Genomic DNA, 17,514 nt, shown 5'->3' on the forward strand with positions numbered 1-17,514 from the left:
ATTCATCCCAACTTGCACCACCAAAGGTCACTGTGTGACCTACAAAGGTGACAAATGAAAAACAATGTTTTCTTCCTTCTCTACAGTCGTCGACCGTTGATGCTGAACCATCGTTCAGTGTCGACTCAAACACGACAGATTTACTCCACGTCACACCATCTGAGACAAATGCTGTATACTCCCTCGGGTTGGTGGAGCTACCCAGTATTCAGAGTTGCAGTTTGGTTTTCCTCAATAACAGACAATTCAACAATTTTCTCTTCATGTCAACTGGACTCCTCTGCAAAACAGACGCTTTCAAGTCCATCCGTGTTACATCCACGCAACAAATTCACCCGAAGCAGAGAAGAACATCCCACACCACCCATTTAGCAAAGCATGTTTTGACTGCATTTAAAAAAAAAAGCCATCTGTTAATGCTTAACGTGAACATCAAGGTGTTGTAAGGCAAAACTGAACAAGTGAAAATCAAACGGTTCACATGTGTAGCTGGTTGATACTTTATGGAACAAAAAAAAAAATTAAATGCGATGAGTTTAAGACCTGGCTAAACAAATTAATTGATAAACACAGTGAGGGTATTTTATGTTTCAACAATGTTGATGTATTTTAAATAATGTGGAGGGAAATGAAGCTAGAATGAAAGAGACACACCAAGAAACGGCCAAAACCAAACAATTTTATCAGCCTTGATTGGTGAGCGTCAGAAATCAAACTAAGTTTTTCGTAACAGTTTAAAATGTGGCGGTTGAGCGAAGCATTTTGGACTTATTAAATAGTTTCATTTGAAGTGCAGTGTTCAAAGACTAAACCTTTTAAAGGAAAATTATTGTTTATAGTATCACTACACGTAAACAGACATTAAAGAAAATACTTAAATCTAGGATATTATATAAAAACTACTTTTTACAGAGGAGACTTGAATAGAGCGGGATATTTTGACAGAGAAAAGCCAATTTCAAGGCATCAAATTGGGAAGTCGAAATTCTTTTAGGTTATGTTTGATATATATAACAACATTAAAACCACTACAGGTGAGATTGTTGACATTCTGCTATAAAATGGAATTATGTGCCTGAAAAATACGCAATGTTTTCCCCACTTCAACAGGAAATACGTGGAGATGTCCATGAAGCGAGCGTGAGCACGACGATCAGCAGATAACACAGAGGCTGAGCAGAACACAGCAAACATGTTTTCAACACGTGTCTGCTAGAAATCCCACGAATAAGGATCTAGGTTCTCTAGGAGACGCTGTTCGCTGTGCTAACCACACTAACAGGTACATCCAGTCTAAAATGTCAACTTGAAATGACGGTGACAGCTCGTTTTACAACTCTTCTCTCGTCATCAGTGTTGCAACATCACATCTGCTGCCATAAAAATCGACTATTAACAGCATGAAAGCTGGAAAAATCTCCATTAGAGTTCTTAGAGAGGAAACAGAATGAAATTGGTATGGGAAAAGCTTTGCAAATACCCCAAATTGGAGATCAGCCGCAAAATTTTGAAAGGTACATCTCCTGGAGAAGATTTAATGTTTAATGAGCATTTTTCATGTGGCGAACGAGATCAATTGTAGCTAAAACGTGAAACACAAATGGAGGGGGAATAACTGTTGTAAAACTTTCAAAGACTGGAATGATTAAAATATAAAACTGATGTAAAGAGTTGAGGAAGGCAGGAACAAATGTCATCTTAAGGCATGAATAACTGCCCAGTCAGCGATTAGCTCATAATCTAGTGCCGAAAACATTTTATTTATTTATTTTTTATGGTAAACTAAGAAAAGAAAGGGTCAGTAATTATGAATATAAATGTGGATCCATATGGACAGGCAGGGCTACCCGTGAGTCTCAAAGACTTACAGTCCTGCCACTCAACGCTTGTGGACAAATACGGTGCCCGCCTGTTAGCAAATCTAAACTGTCCAGATTTGCTGGATTAGCACACTCAAACGCACACGCACACCCCAAAGTCTACCACTGTGCACACACACTATGGATATCTAAATAAAAATCCTTCCTCCACCCACAACTTATACCTTCGATTTGCAGGCGGGCAGCTATTTGTACTGTAGTATTTGTTGTGTTAGCGCAGAAAAAGGCTCAAAGCGTTTGTGTAAATGCTTGAAGGTAAGAATCTGCATGTGCGAGTGTGTGAGTGCCTCCAGAACTACACCAAGCTGACTCAGCCTTGAGAGTAGCAGGCGGAAACAGGAGACAAGGACTTGGCTAACAATGTATGCCGGCAGCGAGGTCGGATGCTCACACACACACACACACACACACACACACACACACACACACACACACACACACACACTCACACACTAACACAGCAGCGTGCGCACCCCCACAAACGCACCCCCACCCCCTTTTTCTCTTTTTTTGTCTTCACCTGCCATAATGGAAGTAACCGTACGTCTTATCTTATACAGATCACAGGATTTAATTGTTTCAGTCAAGTTGACTGTTAATAAAAGAAAGCGGAGCGAGGGGATGATGTGCCAAAGCGTCCAATTAAAGCTCCCTGTGAAGTGGCGGTGGGGGGCTGATGGAGGGACGGGGAGGGGGCATAAATATCTGCCTTTTCTGCTCTCTTTCAAACCCACTCTGTCTTTTTCCCCCCCCCCAAACACACGGCAGACCGGCCCACTTCCTTACCAACCCCGTCTCTCACAGCACTGCCCGGACTTCCCACTGCAATTACTTATAAAACTTTTCAGTGCCGCCACACGTGGTCGGGTTTTTAAAGAGCTGCGTTCCCCTCCTCACGTGGTGTGGGGGGTATTGAGTCGTCACCGACCCCCTGAATGATCACCGAAAAATAAGGCGACGTAGACAATAGCTCGTCTTGATGAATTCAATTCTTTCAGGACCCTGTACCGTTGTCCAGGCAGCTCCGAGCAAAAACAATCATTGCTTTGAAAGTCCAAGAAACACACTCACTCACAGTTGCTCTTGGAGACTCACCCTCGCAACTTCCGATTTAGGATCTAAAGATGATATACATCTCACCGGATCTTGGGACTTTTTCTTTTTTTTTTGTCGGAACTTCTTCAAAGACCCAAAGGGGGTGACCGTTTCCCGGTCCTCGAGCCGGCGTGAGGGTTACAGCTGTAACGCTGGAGGAATATCTGCACGCTCATGAGCCAAAAAACAAAGATACAATCACGAAGACAGCTTTAACTGACCTGGTCTGCGGTGGAAGCCGTGACGGTGTTCGACTCGGACATGATTTGATGCTGTGACCCGGTGGTGCTTCTCTGCTGGCCACTGTAGGCTCCTTCATTCACACCTTGTCTTTCAGTTCCGCAGCAAAAAAAAAGGGGGGGTGGGGGGCGAGAAAACAGTATACCCTCCCTTTTGCCCTGGCTTGATTAATGCCTGAATTACTTTCACCTCATTTCATCTGATGGAGCTCTGCTTCCTCTCCGCCTCTCCTGCTCATTCGGCATGGTAGCCCACTCTCTCTCTCTCTCTCTCTCTCCCATCCCTCTCTCTTTCTCTCTCCCCCTCCCTTCCTTCTGTGCTTCCAGTTCTGCCTCAAACCTCAATCGCAACCTCCCTCACCTCCCTCCATCTCTCGCTCCCTCTGCACCTTACTCTTTACTCAACCCTCTCTTACTTTTTTTTTCTCCACTCTAACTCATTACATTTCCTCTTATCTGTCACATTTCTCCATTTCAGGAGTATACTCCTGCCCTCCTTCTGTTTAGCAGTACACCTCCCACTTTACCAGCCCCTGCAAACCCCCCGTCCCCTCCAACTCCCACCGTCTCCCAAAAAAAGACACAGGAAAGATCCAGAGTCTTTTTTTGCTCTACCTCCACAATGAATGGCTCGTTGTCACTCCAGCACCTAGACAGAATACAGAGCAAGTAAGTGGGAGAGAGGAGGACCCATGGTGGCGGTGATGGCGGGGGTGTTCAACTTCAAGTTTAGCTGTCCGGAGTAAAGTGGGGGGGAGGCCTGTTGGGGGGGGGTGGACCCTCGGCCAAGTTTCCTCACGCTTTTTCTCAACAGATTAACACAAGCAGACAAAAAAAAAAAAAAAAAAGTTAGGAGCTTGCACGCCTTCCACCGGACTCTACTGCCCCCCTAACACCCAACCCCTCTTTCTTTTTTTTTTTCCTGTCTCCCTTATTTCTTCCATTTGTTTTCAGGGGCAGCTGCATGCAACTCCGCAGACCACCAACAACTTCCCCTTTCAGCAGTACTTGACTCTTCCAAATCCTCGTCCGTCTTTACACCCTGACGTTGCCAATGCCCTCCACTCGCCCACCGTTTCACACCGAGAGGCCGGCCCACGCCAGAAAGCCCACCTCTTTCGCCTCATCAGCAATGCGTGCACAGAGTCGACCACCCTTTGAAATCTAAGCACTTCCCCTCCTGGGCCGCCGTTCGGGTGCCAACATTTTTGTGTCTGTTTGCCACCGCATGGCTAATGGCCGCCCACAACAACAACAACAACAACGACAAAAAAAAAGAAGAAAAAAGAGCAAAGTGACCAAAGGCAAAACTGCATTGTTAATTGAGGGGTGATGGAGAGATTGACAAAAAAAAAAAAATCAGGATGAGATGCTGTCACTCAGTAAGTCGCTTAGCAATAATTGTGTAAGTGAATGCAGTGGTGAATGACGTCCAGAGTTGACAAGCAACTGGCGCCTGGCCTAATGGGTGTTTGATAGCCGTGGACAATGGCTGCTGCCGCTTGAGTGGAGGCCCTCCAGTTATGTTTAACACGAGACGAGCAACACGGACCGGATGCTTTTCATTTGTCTATCAATTAAAAGCGACAGAATCTCACAGAGGACGCAATAAAAGATTCATTAGCATTTAGCCACCCCATTCAGGGCGCTGAGGGGAAGCACTGGAGGGCAAAGAAAGGAAACGCTCTTGACAGACGAGTGCGTATGTTGACACATTTGTAAAGCATAAACTGTTTGATGGGGGAGATCATGTGTTTTGCCATGACTTGTATTTCATTTAAGGCAAAAAATTTAAGGCAAGAAATTTACCGTACCATGTGAGTTTTTTTTAAAGTATTCTAGTAGAATAATAAAGCTATAAACTCTGTTCGTGAGACAAGATGATCTTTAAAGTAGGTTAGCTTTCAATGGAATAACATCGAAAGTGTCATCAGCTGTGTTACTTTCTCTTTTTACAGAACAAAAACTAGTTTGTCTGTGTATTTAGCTTTTGAAGCAGCACCGGCTGTGGTTTTGCTGTTTCCTTTTGGTTATGGCTAAGAAAATAATTATGATTTCTTAAAACTAAAAAAACTGAGGCGGTCTGACCAGTAGCAACATCTCAATAAAACATGAACAAATTAGTGTTCGCAAAAAATGTTGAACTACATCTGCCAAACTGGCATAAAAAAGGCTTTGAAGACGTTTTCAGACTGATGGATATTAACTTTGTTTCTCATTTATTGTTGTTGAATTTCTCAAGTTAAAATTAACAACTTTTTGAGATCTTTAGGCGTATTTCATGTCTGTCTCCTTTTAGACAGAGAAATTTAACAGTTTATTCATAGTAACCAGGCTGGCTTAGAAAAGGTTTTTCTCCCTTGATAAATGAAGTTAGCATTTGAATTTTATCGCTGCTTGATATCTCGATGCATTTGATGATATAACTAGTTAAACGTGACAATAAAGTTAAGAAGTGTGTTAAAAAGAAACATTTGTATAATACTTTGTAGCAGACCATCATTCCCTCCACAAGGAAGGACGCCTTTAAACTTGTTTTTGTTAAGGTTCATTTGGCAAGATTAGGTCAAATGGATGAAATATTTTCAAAGTGCTTGAACCACAGCACACACATGCATGCAATATATACCGAATTCATTTATTGTGGCGTTACACATTGGAGGAGTCACGGAAAATTCACTTTGTACTCAACTAATGAGAATCTATTACTAAAATAATTGAGACTAAAGCAGGTTTCTAGCGAAGGGGCTGTGAGGGTGTTTAGTTAGCCAATGTCCAATTACATTGGGTCATTTAACTCTAATTAAAGACGCACAGATGTTGTTTCTAACAAGTGATTTTTTTTCTTTCCACTTCTATTACTTCTTGTTACAGTTGCAGAGTTTCTGGGACATGGATGATAATGTGCACAATAAGGATTTTTTTTCTTGCTGTTTAAAGATGGAAAAAAAAATAGTGCTGACACAAACACTCCACGCTGGATTTTTTTTCAAAGCAATCAGAGAAAGCAAGAGGAGGTTATGTAGTCTAACCCAAAAAAACTAATTTTAGCTGACGTCGTTTGTTTTGATAAAGCAACCAGAATTTGCATTAGATTTAATATTAAATTACTCTTATTAATAATGCTGAAGAAAAAAAAGTTATTGAACATGTATCCTGTATTATAATTGATATTAAACACGAAGCAAATGCCTTGGCTGTCATTCCCTCATCTGTTTGTACCCACTTAATTCGTTATAGATCATGTTGTCTTTGAGAAAAGTGATGACTAAACTCCACAAATAATAACTATAAGTTTTTTACCAAAAGACAATTATTGATCTGATTAGTAAAGTGGTCATGACTGTTCCATAAAAGTAAATCAGGTCAAACCTCCACTTCCTAAAAAAAACAAAAACTATCAATAGATGTTGTGCAATTTCATAAGAACCTATTGGCGTACTTTAAAGACCATTTTCTGGGACTGTTCCTGATTATAGAGTAACAAATACATTTGAAAACTCTGCGTCAGTGACAGGGACTAACTGATTGCACAAAATACAAAGAAATGATGAAATGTACATCAACCATCAACCTTTTTACTTTTTGCTCAAGGGACTGTCAAGATTTGAATAACTTGTAAGTCAATGACTTATATTGCGTATTTCATATCAGATTAACATTTCAGTGCCTTTGGAAAGGGTAAGGCAAACATGAGCCACTTGGACAAGCAGGGAGGAAAACGCCTCACTTCCAGTTTTTTTTTCTGTCTCTTTCATCTCCACTTTCATGGTTTTTCGCTCACTTTCAAAGTATTCCTATCTGGATTAACAAACAGTTTCAAATATCACTGCATAATTGACACAGATACACAGTATCGCTCTAATGCCATTCTATATTTTTGCTGAAAAGGAGCTTTGTGATTTTAAAGGGCAAAACGTATAAACGTTGAGTGATAAATTGCAAATATTCAAATTGTGACTTGTGTTTCCTGTTATAACTGGAGGTTGCTGCTTGTGTGTGGACAACTGTCAGTCTAAGCATTTTTTCTCACTGCTCAGTGGGAAGGAGAGACTCTACGTCTACAAGTCACCACTTATGCATGAATGTTTCTTTATGCTGAAGCAGGTTTTCAATTGCAGTGTTGGATATTTGGCATGTCAGGCTATCTGTTGATGTGTCGCAAAACTCAACTCAACTCCCAATACTTGTGATTTCTTTAATTGTGTGACTTGCTATGCCTCATTTTACTCGACCCGAAAAACAAAAAAAGAAGTCAGCCTATTTACATTTTGATCACAAAACTGTATTATATATTTTAGAAATGACAAACAAATCTGTTTTTTTTTTAAGAATTCAAGTGATTTATTTTTTTTTTATGCATGGCAATGGCATTGATGAGGGAAGAGAGACTCTCTCTTATGTAAGTCATCCAACCTGCTGTGCGTTGGTTAGATATCCTTAAAAGTCCTTTGGAAGATGTGCAGAGAGCAGCTGAATTGTGAGCCATTCAAATGTGCGACGTTCAAACCAAGGTGCAAAGTTTGAACAGGAAGTCAACTTTCTGTATTAAGTTTCAATAAAAACCTAACACAGAAAACTGGAACCAAAATTGAACCAAATTGAAATTTGCCTTGAAAACAGAAAGCAAACAACATAGGAATGCACAATATTATCGGCTGATATTAGCTGTAAAATTTAATATTGGACATTGGTCATTCTATCAAACTAATCCACCAATTAGCTGATGTTTTTATATGACAAACCAGTGACAATGATGCCTGCAGCACAATGTCATAAGAAACTTATTAAAGCACAACTGACGTACTTTTCACTTGTTGCTTGTGAACAGGTTGAGTTTAGTTTTGTGAAGGTTTACAAATTTGCACTGTTTGAGTGTTGTCATTGTCTTAGAGAGAGCAAACGTCATGAATAAATTTGACACTAAACATAATGCAAGTCGAAGTGTTACATCATTTTCAGCCTGCTTTTTACCTTTTTTAGCATTTGCCTTTGGTAGCAGGCTAAATTGTCCACAGTAGAGAATTAAGAGAATTATAGGCAAAAAATATTGGTATTGACTATCGACCGAATGAGTTTGTGTATCAGCATATCGGATATCGCCCAAAAATCCAATATGATCCATCCTTAAATGTTCAGCCTCATGCAAGTTCTTCTACATGAAGTTATCATCAGCAAGAGTATGAACAGATTTTAGCTGGATATGTGCGCCATCTTAAAAAAAACTAACAACCTGAACATCCTCCTGGAGTTCACTAAATCAAGAAATGAAAGGTTACATGTGGAATTTGGCCATAGAAAACCCATGACTACGCCAAAGGAGTTACAAACTTCATCGGCTGAGATGGGAGAGACTCTGCATACGACACGTGTTGGCTGGATTCTTCACCGGTCAACAGTGCCTATGAGAAGTCCACTGCTGAAGAAACTTCATATCAAGGTTTGAGTAGAATTTGTCAAAAGGCATGTGGGAAACGGCAAGGAAACTATGTGGTGTAAGGAGACCAAACCAGAGCTTTTTGACTGTTACAGATGACGATAAGTTCAGCGGACAACAAACTCTGCACATCACCGCAAACACACGTAGCTCTTTATAAAGCTGTTATTCTTCAACTATGGTTAAAAAAAATGGCTGGTAATTTTTTGGTTTTATCTGAACACAAATAATGTAAACCAAATCGCAGTGTGGCTTCATCTGTTTCAATTAGAAAACTTCGAAGAGAGCCAATGAATGTATCTGCACTCATTACATCCAATACAATTTATATATCTGTCCCTTACGGCAATTTGGTTAATTTCTCTTCACCTCTCATTAGCTCAGCATGCCTGCGATGGGACGCCTGACTGTGAGACAGGCTTCGAAGTGAAGGAAGCAAGGGCAGAGTGCACACTGTTCTTCCTGAGCTTTTCGTGTGAGGAAGCACTGAAATCACAGAGTCTCGTGTCGGTGAAACTTCACCGGACTTCTGGACAAGATGAGCACCAAAAAGAGTCACAGAGGAGAGGAAAACAGAAGTTTTGTAGCGTTTGTCCAACTCAACAATCTCACTTACAAATAGAAGTGTGAAGAAAGATGCATTGAAGATCAATGGAAAGTGGGACAATGGAGACTCAGACACAGAGTGATGTTTGTCCGTGGGTCAAGTAGACTTGAACTGAACACGACCCGGCCTCTCTGGGGGGAGAGAGAAACAAATGACGGAAGCAAAGAAAAAAAAAGAGAACAGAGAGACATTTCCAACGCTTGATTAAACCTGAAGTTCTCCATGTTAGTTTCTCCACCAACCCCTTCGACCCCCGCCCCCATCCCTCACTGTTTTGGCTGGGAGGGCCCCAGCTGTTCAGTCTGTATAAATAGCGTGAGGCTTCGGCTCGGACCCCCGGGGAGAGCGGGGCTCATCGGAGAGAAGGCATGGGAACAAATCGGGCTGGAAAAGCACACGGCACACACGTTTTTTATTTTTATTTTATTTATTTTACAAACATATGGGACCATTGCTGGGGATGAAAAAGTGGGGGACACGTGAGCAAAGTTGGCCTCACGTGGCAAAAGTCACAGTCGCGCTAGGAAATGTGACAAAAGTTAAAGGAAGAAGAGGAAGAAGAAAAAAAAGCGGAGGAAAAAAGAGAAAACGTGCAGTAAGCAGACAAAGCACTGTCCAAGGTGCTACTGCTGCTGCTTCGTGATCAGAAGCTAATCCGCTCTTCATTATAAGCAGAGATATTAAAGCCAGTGAGTGAAAATCTGTTCACAGCGAAGAAGTAAATCTGTAAAATGACAAAGCTGGTGAGATAGAGGAAGCAATTTATCAAGCTTTTGAAGTGGAAAAAAAACATGGTTTTGAAACTGATTACGTTATTGTCATTATATCATCTGGTGTAGTTGACTATAACTGAAAATCTGAGCATTCGTTTTTCAGAGACGAAGAAGGTGATGCAGTATCGGAGATGGTTCATATCCCAGCTGCGAGGGTAAAACGAAAATCTTCCCCATTATGTTTTAACGGAATCAATACGGCCCTTTTTTTTTTATAAAAATTGAAACAAGCCTATTTATGTCTAAACTTGCATGTTTTATAGCTTAGCAGACTCGGTTCGGTGACCAGCAGTTCAGAAATGACACTAGTTTTCTTCTTACAACGCACAGTATTTTATTTTGTTAGTGGCCTTTACTTGTACAGCACTTTATCAAGTCCAGAGGACTTCGAAGCATTCAATCAGCGCCAGGTAAACGACTGAGACGAACACAGTGGGAGTTTAAGGGGGCAAACCGCTGGTTACCAGACAAACTTCCAACTCCTCAGCCATATAAAAACATCTGTCCAGTAATCTGGAGGGGTTTGCTTATTTTAGTAACATTTTCCTTCTAAGGACTGTTCACTTATTGTTTTTGTTCTTCAACTGTACTTCACCTCAATCTGTCATGTTTGACCAGAATCAACACGCCAGAATCTTTTGGCTTTCAGTAAAAGCTAAAAGAAGCTTAATTCTACACAACCTGCAAAGGAAATGCAGAGAAAAATCAGCTGGTGAACAAAATCAGATGGTTTTAAGCTCGACTTGCCCGAACCTGATATCTGAAGTTTGTAAACAAAAAAGAAAAATCTGCTGAATTTCTAACCGATCTAGAAAGTAGAGAAACATATTTAGTTACTAGCAGATCTTCAAAGTAACTCAACCCCTAAATCAGTGGTGCAAAACCACCTGCATTATATCCGACCGGCCCATTTCTAGTTTCTTGAGTTGAAGTTGGCTTTAGATGAAGAAGTGTTTTAAATAACATACAGGACATGCAGACAGGCAGGACAAACTGTTCCAAGAAGAGAAAACGGCTGCCCTCATCCTGAAGGAGCTCACAGCTGCCATTCAACACCCGCATGGCCAGAGAGCAGGTTCAGTTCAAGAGCAACAAATCACCTAAAATTACCTCTGAAAAGGCTTTTGAGAAGAGCTCAACTGGAAACCATTGAAAACGATAATTCAAAAAAAAAAAAAAAGAAAAAAGGAACTCTCTGTCCATAATTTCTGTGACTTCTGAGGATGAGGGAGGAATTAAGGGAGAGAAGTCACCTCTGTTTAACTTGCTTGTCTTATTTCTTTTGTTGGGTCTGAACGGTGAGGGACGGCCCATTAAAACTCACATAAAAGTGGAAAAGAAAGAAACATCAGAAAACAGAATTTTCAGGCTGAGTGGGCCCTCTTAATGAAACCTGAAGGTCCCAAACACATTAAAGGCCCCCATTTCCCTCTTGCAAAGCATGTGTGTGTGTGTGTGTGTGTGTGTGTGTGTGTGTGTGTGTGTGTGTGTGTGTGTGTGTGTGTGTGTGTGTGTGTGTGTGTGTGTGTGTGTGTGTGAGCATACATTGGAAGTCAGTGGGTGGTGAGAGCTACCTTTTCAACATGGCCCAGCAGTGGACGTGTTTGGCACTCGTGGCGCTTGTGTCTCAATTGTACGCTCACCACAGTTGCAGCGGTTCGACTGACTCTGTGTACGGTTGAACGAAATCTTTTCTTGGTTGTTTTTTTCATCTTCTTCAGCGAGCTGGCCAGTCGGGAGGTGGAGTGAAATAAGAGACTCTGACTTCATCCTCCTCCACCTGCCCTCTAAGCTCCGTCTCTCTCTATCTCTAGCTCTCGGTTCACATCTGCTTGTCGGCGCTTTCTGCCTCAGAGGCAGTCAACACGGTTGCTGAGCACTGCTGTTAGCTAAACGGACTGACTGGCAACTCAATATGTTTCTTACATAACAGTGGGGAAAAAAAAAAGAGAGAGAGAGAGAGAGAGAGAGAGAGATGAAATGTCTGTTTTTCACCTGTAGGTCGGCGTGGAGCACGCGGTGCAGAGCACGACGAGGAGGAAAGCATCTGTCGGCACACGCAGCGTGACTGCTAACAAAGTCGGGCGTCAGGAGAACAATTTCTGACTCAACACAAGCCACTGAATAATTATCCTCTGCCGCATGACACCGGGATGATATTTAAACGTGTAACAACAAAAAAAAAAAAAAAAAAGCAAAGTTTGTTTTGTAGAGTTTGAGTTTGCATTAGATTCTAATGTGTGTCCTGCATGTATGTGCGTGTGTGTGTGTGTGTGTGTGTGTGTGTGTGTGTGTGTGTGTGTATGCATATGTGTGTGTGTGTGTGGGTCCTGACCCCATGGAGGTGTTGGCTGTAGGATCCACTATTTCTTTCTGTTTAGTTTCCAGTTCACAGCTTACAGCACACATTATTCCCACAACCCCTGGGAAATAGAGCACACACACACACACACACACAAACACACACATGCACACACATGTTTGCGTGGCTATCTTTGTGGGGACTTTCCATTGACTTCCATTCATTTCTACAGCCTAAACCTTATCCATACCCTCATCCTAACCCTAAACAAAACTCAATTCACACTTTAGTCCTAAATCTGTTCCCTGACCCAAAAACAGCGTTTCCCCTTGTGGGGACCAGGCTTCAGTCCCCACAACGTTGTATGTGTCAGGAAAATGATCCCTACAAGGTACCACAAACAAACGCGCGCGCACACACACACAGACACACAACATCGAAAAGAATTTGAGCACATCAACAATAACCTTCCAGTTCCAGTGGTAAATATTAATCAAAATGTAAAGTTTGGGGTGCTGTGGTGGCGCAGGGGCAAAGCACGACCCAAGTATTGAGGCCTAATCGTCGAGGCGGTGGTCGCAGGTTTGATTCCCGGCCTGGCGATATTGGCAACATCTTCCCCCTCTCTATTACCCTGTTTCCTATCAAACTACTTTCAAACAAAGGCCCCTAGAACCAACAAAACCTTAAAAAAATGTAAAGTTTATTGACCTGTAAGAATGTGTTCTTGCATTATTATTACTTGAAAATGATCTCAAAACAACAATATTTAGTTTTTCACAATAACTTCCGGAACAATTTATCATCCTGTAAAATTTGTTACTGTGACAGGGCTACCCATAAATATCAGATCTTTGGAGATTTTGCATTCTACTTTGTAATAATTGTGTGTTTTGGGCTGGTTTATCACCTAAAATCACACACAAAAAAAATACACTGACGTTTGTAGTTATGATGTGACAAAACACGCAAATGTTGAACAATATTGTACAGGACCTTGATGTAAAATTGGAAATTTCTGTACTGCACAAACATCTAATGTCTCAAAAGTGTTCTCTCTTTCAGTTAGCACCACGTCATTGGTTCCTCTCTCTTCCTGTCCTTTTTTCTTTGCAATGGCAAATACCCAGGATTTCATATATTCCTTTCTCATATATTCCTGTCATTGACATTTCTCTGTCTAAGACAATTCATTGAGGCAATTCAACTAAAACAAAAAACTTTTTTTTTGTTGCTGTGGTTTTGTTAAATAACAGAGACTAATTCTCAAGGAAAGCTGAGAGATGACTCAACGGTACATGAGGAGCTTGTGATCCTAAAAGCTCTCTGACGTAAGTTCAGCCAGGCAGTGCGTTGACAGCTACGAGTCGGCTTAGAGGAAACGACAAACCCCACTTGCACAGAGGCGAAAGAAAAAGCCACACTTGAGGAAATGCACCATTGCACATCTGGGTGTGATGGCGGACGCGCAGTGCATCAGTAAAAGCAGAAGTCAAACCGCAATTCAGAACAAGAGACTTCCTGCACTTTTATTGGTACGAAATGCGCAGGAACAATCGCGGTTACGAGGCGACGAAAGAGGTTTAAACGTGATCTTCAGCTCAACTAAAACCCTGCGCTTCCTCCCCCCTCTGTTTCCTCGTGCGCTTTCATTGTCGTCCAGACTTGAGTGACCTCCTCCGCTCGTTTGGCCTCGGAGGTTGATGGAGCTGCAGCAGTGGTCCACACTGCCCGACATGTGAATGCAACAAATCAGCAACGCCGCAGTCCCAACTCCTCCTTCTCCTCCTCCTACCCTCACATCCCGCGACATACATCTCGAAGCGTGGACACTTTAAAGACCGTGAGTGCAAAAAGAAGTCACCAAGGAGTGAAAACAAAGAGACAGCTCTCCGTTCACCCGGTGAAAAGCCTAATGCCAGGGCACCATCTGCTCATCCGCTCGGTGGAAGTCGCCACTTCCAGGGCAGTCAAAGACAAATGGGGAGATTGACGGACATAGGGGTTCTTTTTTTGAGAGCCGTGAGCGGTGGCAGGAGATTTAGTTTGGACAGAAAGAGAGAGAGAGAGAGTCAGTCCTGGCAGAAGGCTACGGGCTGAGCCAAATGGTAGCAGGAAGCTACCGCCTAGTGTGTGCCGAGATTTATGGTGACCGGTCCATCCACCAACCATCTGGGTTAGTATAGATAAATCCAACTTGACGAAAAGAGCAGGAACTTTTTTAGAAAAAGGCAATGTCCCCCTCTTCAAACAGCCGTTTGGGTGTGTAGTTTACATCTAAAAGGTTAGACAAATAAATCACAATTACAAATTGTCCTTGTGGATGTCAGACAATGCGAGAGGAGGATACGGCCGACAAAAGAACTTAAGGAGAGGGTGGAGTTAGAGTGGCGCACTCAGAGGAAGAGGAAACAAAGAGGCGACTGGCAATGGGAGCAACATACACATACGCACACACGCACACACAAACGCACACACACACTTTCTTTCTTTGATTGGTTGCTGATGACTTGAAGTCGCAGCTGACACCAGTGCGCAAACATTACTGTGCAATCCTTTCTGGGGAACTGCGGCCTCGGCCATCTGCAGGGAGAAATTAGAGAGAGGAGAGAGTTTGCACTAACTCTCATCAAAGCTTTGTGTTTTGACCCTCCAAGTCAGACACTCCAAGAAATAAATAAAGAAAAGATCAGATTGCCTTCTCTCTAAAGCTGCGGTTAAAACTCAAAGCTGAGAGTTTGTCATCAGCTGATATCTGAGAGTGCTTGAAAAGTGGTAAGTGGGTGTCAAGCAGACTGACAAAAGCCTGACTTTCAACATGCCTTGCGTAGACTAAATTTGGATGGAATCTGCGAGCTACAAAAGTCCTTGTTTTCCAGGGTTTAGCAGCCATGTTTACAGTGCAACGGTTTTCAAAAAAGATGTCAAAACCAGTATTTGAAGGAAATGACATACTTTTGTGTCTCGCTCCTCTCTGTTTTTCGTGGGACGTTTTTGGGAAACTCGGATTATGAGTTGAGAAATCTGCACTTTAATTTGTGCAGAGAAGTCAAGTGTTGTTTAGAGAAAGGACTACGATCGAGTGTGAATGGCATCCGACTGTGGTTTTACCTTTTTGAACTGGGTTCGGAATATTGTTACAGTAGACCAGAAAGGATTGTGCAGAATTTCTGGTTAATTTGGCATCTTCTTGATAGACAAAAATATACAAATATACATGCATTTAACATATATACTATTATTTGCTTAGGATCTGGTAGTAATCTGTTACACTGCAAAAATCCAAAATCTTACAAAGTATTTTTTGTCAAGTTTCTTGTGAAAATATCTTAGAAAACCTTAAATAAGACAAAACTCACTTTCAAATAACTTTTAAGCAAGATATAGCAACTTTTTTAAGTAAATAATCCCTTAGTATTGATGAAAAAGTACTAATTCCATTGGCATATTATTTCACTTATTACATGGAAAAAATGTCTCATTATAAGTCAGAAAAGCTGCTAATGGAACTTGAACTTTTCCATCAATATTAAGTAATTATTGATTTGAAACAAGCTCTTATTTCTTGCAGATAAGCTACTTGTAAGGTCATTTTGCCATATTTCAAGTTTTCTGAGATATTTACACTAGATATTTGACAAAAAAAATACTTGGTAAGATTTAGATCTCTTGGCAGTGTACTTACCATTACCGCAAAGTGGCAACAACTTGCACATCTTACCACGATTTCTCTTGAAACACGAAGACAAATTTGTTTTTAAATACTATTGAAGATATACAACAATACATCTCTGCTGTAAAGACTTTGGTACAGTTGAACTGAGACATTTGCTGATAACTGGCAACCAACCAACAAATGAATGAACCCATCTCAGTTTTGCCATGTTGCTCTGACAGTAACCTTCTTCTGTGTTGCAGAGTGAAGAAGACTCACATTTCTCTGTTTTCTGTCTCAATGCGACGCTTAAAACTTAAATGTATTGAACCACAGCGGTGTAAGAAGATGTTTAAAAGAACGCTATGTTTTCTATGAATTATTGACATCATGCGCCAAAGAGAAAGATGAAGCAAGACATTCAGCAGACAGCAGAAAGTTTGGTCTTCTGGAGTTTCCAACCTCTCCTTGTCAGAAAACAAACAGGATTTGGAAATGTTGGCAGCTTTTTAGAACTCTAACACTTAAAGTAAGGAGTCTACATTTTCAAGGAATACGCATATGCCTCTCATGCTAATCATGCTAACTGCTAATAAAAGATGCTGCTCTCCATGAACAATTTTCCTTTACAAAATATATAAAAACTTTAACAGCAACTATTCTCTCCCTCCTGCTGCCCAAAATAAGGGATGAATAAATGCTGGCAGCAGAAAGGTTGAAAGAGTTATTTTGCATACCGTATTTATGTCTTCTTTTGTTATAGTTCTTAAAGAGAAATCAACTTGGCTTGTTATCGGATGGTCAAAGTCAAGGCTTTCTGATTGGTGGATCATTTTTGCAAAGTTAATCAACTTTACAGCTGACAAAACAAGTAAAATCAAGAGCAAAATCTTCCAGAGCTCCTTAAATCAATGTTGATTAGCTAAAGTATGATTATTCCACGCTCCATATGTCGTGGAATGTGGAGCGTCCATGTGAACACTTCCTAAAATTGTCAATCGTAGCGAATAACTGCTTTATCTTACTACTCCTAAAAGTGATCCCTGAGGACCGCCAGCACTTTTAATTCAAACGCATGTTTAAAAACCTCTTCATATCTCCATCGTGTATGAATGCCAGCGCTTCTCCAGCTGTGGCTCACAAGTCAAAGCACTGACTGGCTTTCCTGAGACTAAAATGGAAACATGACGGCGACAACACACATACAAAAAAGTTGTAAAAATAAAGCCTAATCTTCACCCTCCAACAGAGAGCAGGATGGGAGAGAGCGGGCAATGGAAGGGTTGGTGTACACCTCAAACATCTTAAAAGAACGCAACAGAGTCGTTTGGAAAAATGTCACCCGGGGGAGAAAGGCAACGGATCAAACAAGCAACAACATCAGAGAGGAAAGCTGGAAGTCTGGGTTTGTGTTTATCGCCGTCTTAAGACAGACTGGAGGACTTGGACCGAAGGAAGAGGTGGAGGGAGAAGTGACCTGACTGTCAATGACGCCACATTACTGACGCTCTGCTTCAGAGCAGGCC

At 41.5% G+C, this 17,514-nt stretch overlaps 1 protein-coding gene across 1 annotated transcript in view; it reads right to left on the reverse strand.

Moving 5' to 3' along the window:
• The window catches only part of slc6a9 (solute carrier family 6 member 9), a 72,806-nt gene that overhangs the window by 39,673 nt on the left and 15,619 nt on the right, over positions 1–17,514 (reverse strand). The gene's annotated exons all lie outside the window — the stretch shown is intronic.

The sequence above is a fragment of the Poecilia mexicana genome, unplaced genomic scaffold, assembly GCF_051168715.1.
Source record: "Poecilia mexicana isolate PSO_F unplaced genomic scaffold, ASM5116871v1 scaffold_17, whole genome shotgun sequence".
Lineage (NCBI taxonomy): Eukaryota > Metazoa > Chordata > Actinopteri > Cyprinodontiformes > Poeciliidae > Poecilia > Poecilia mexicana.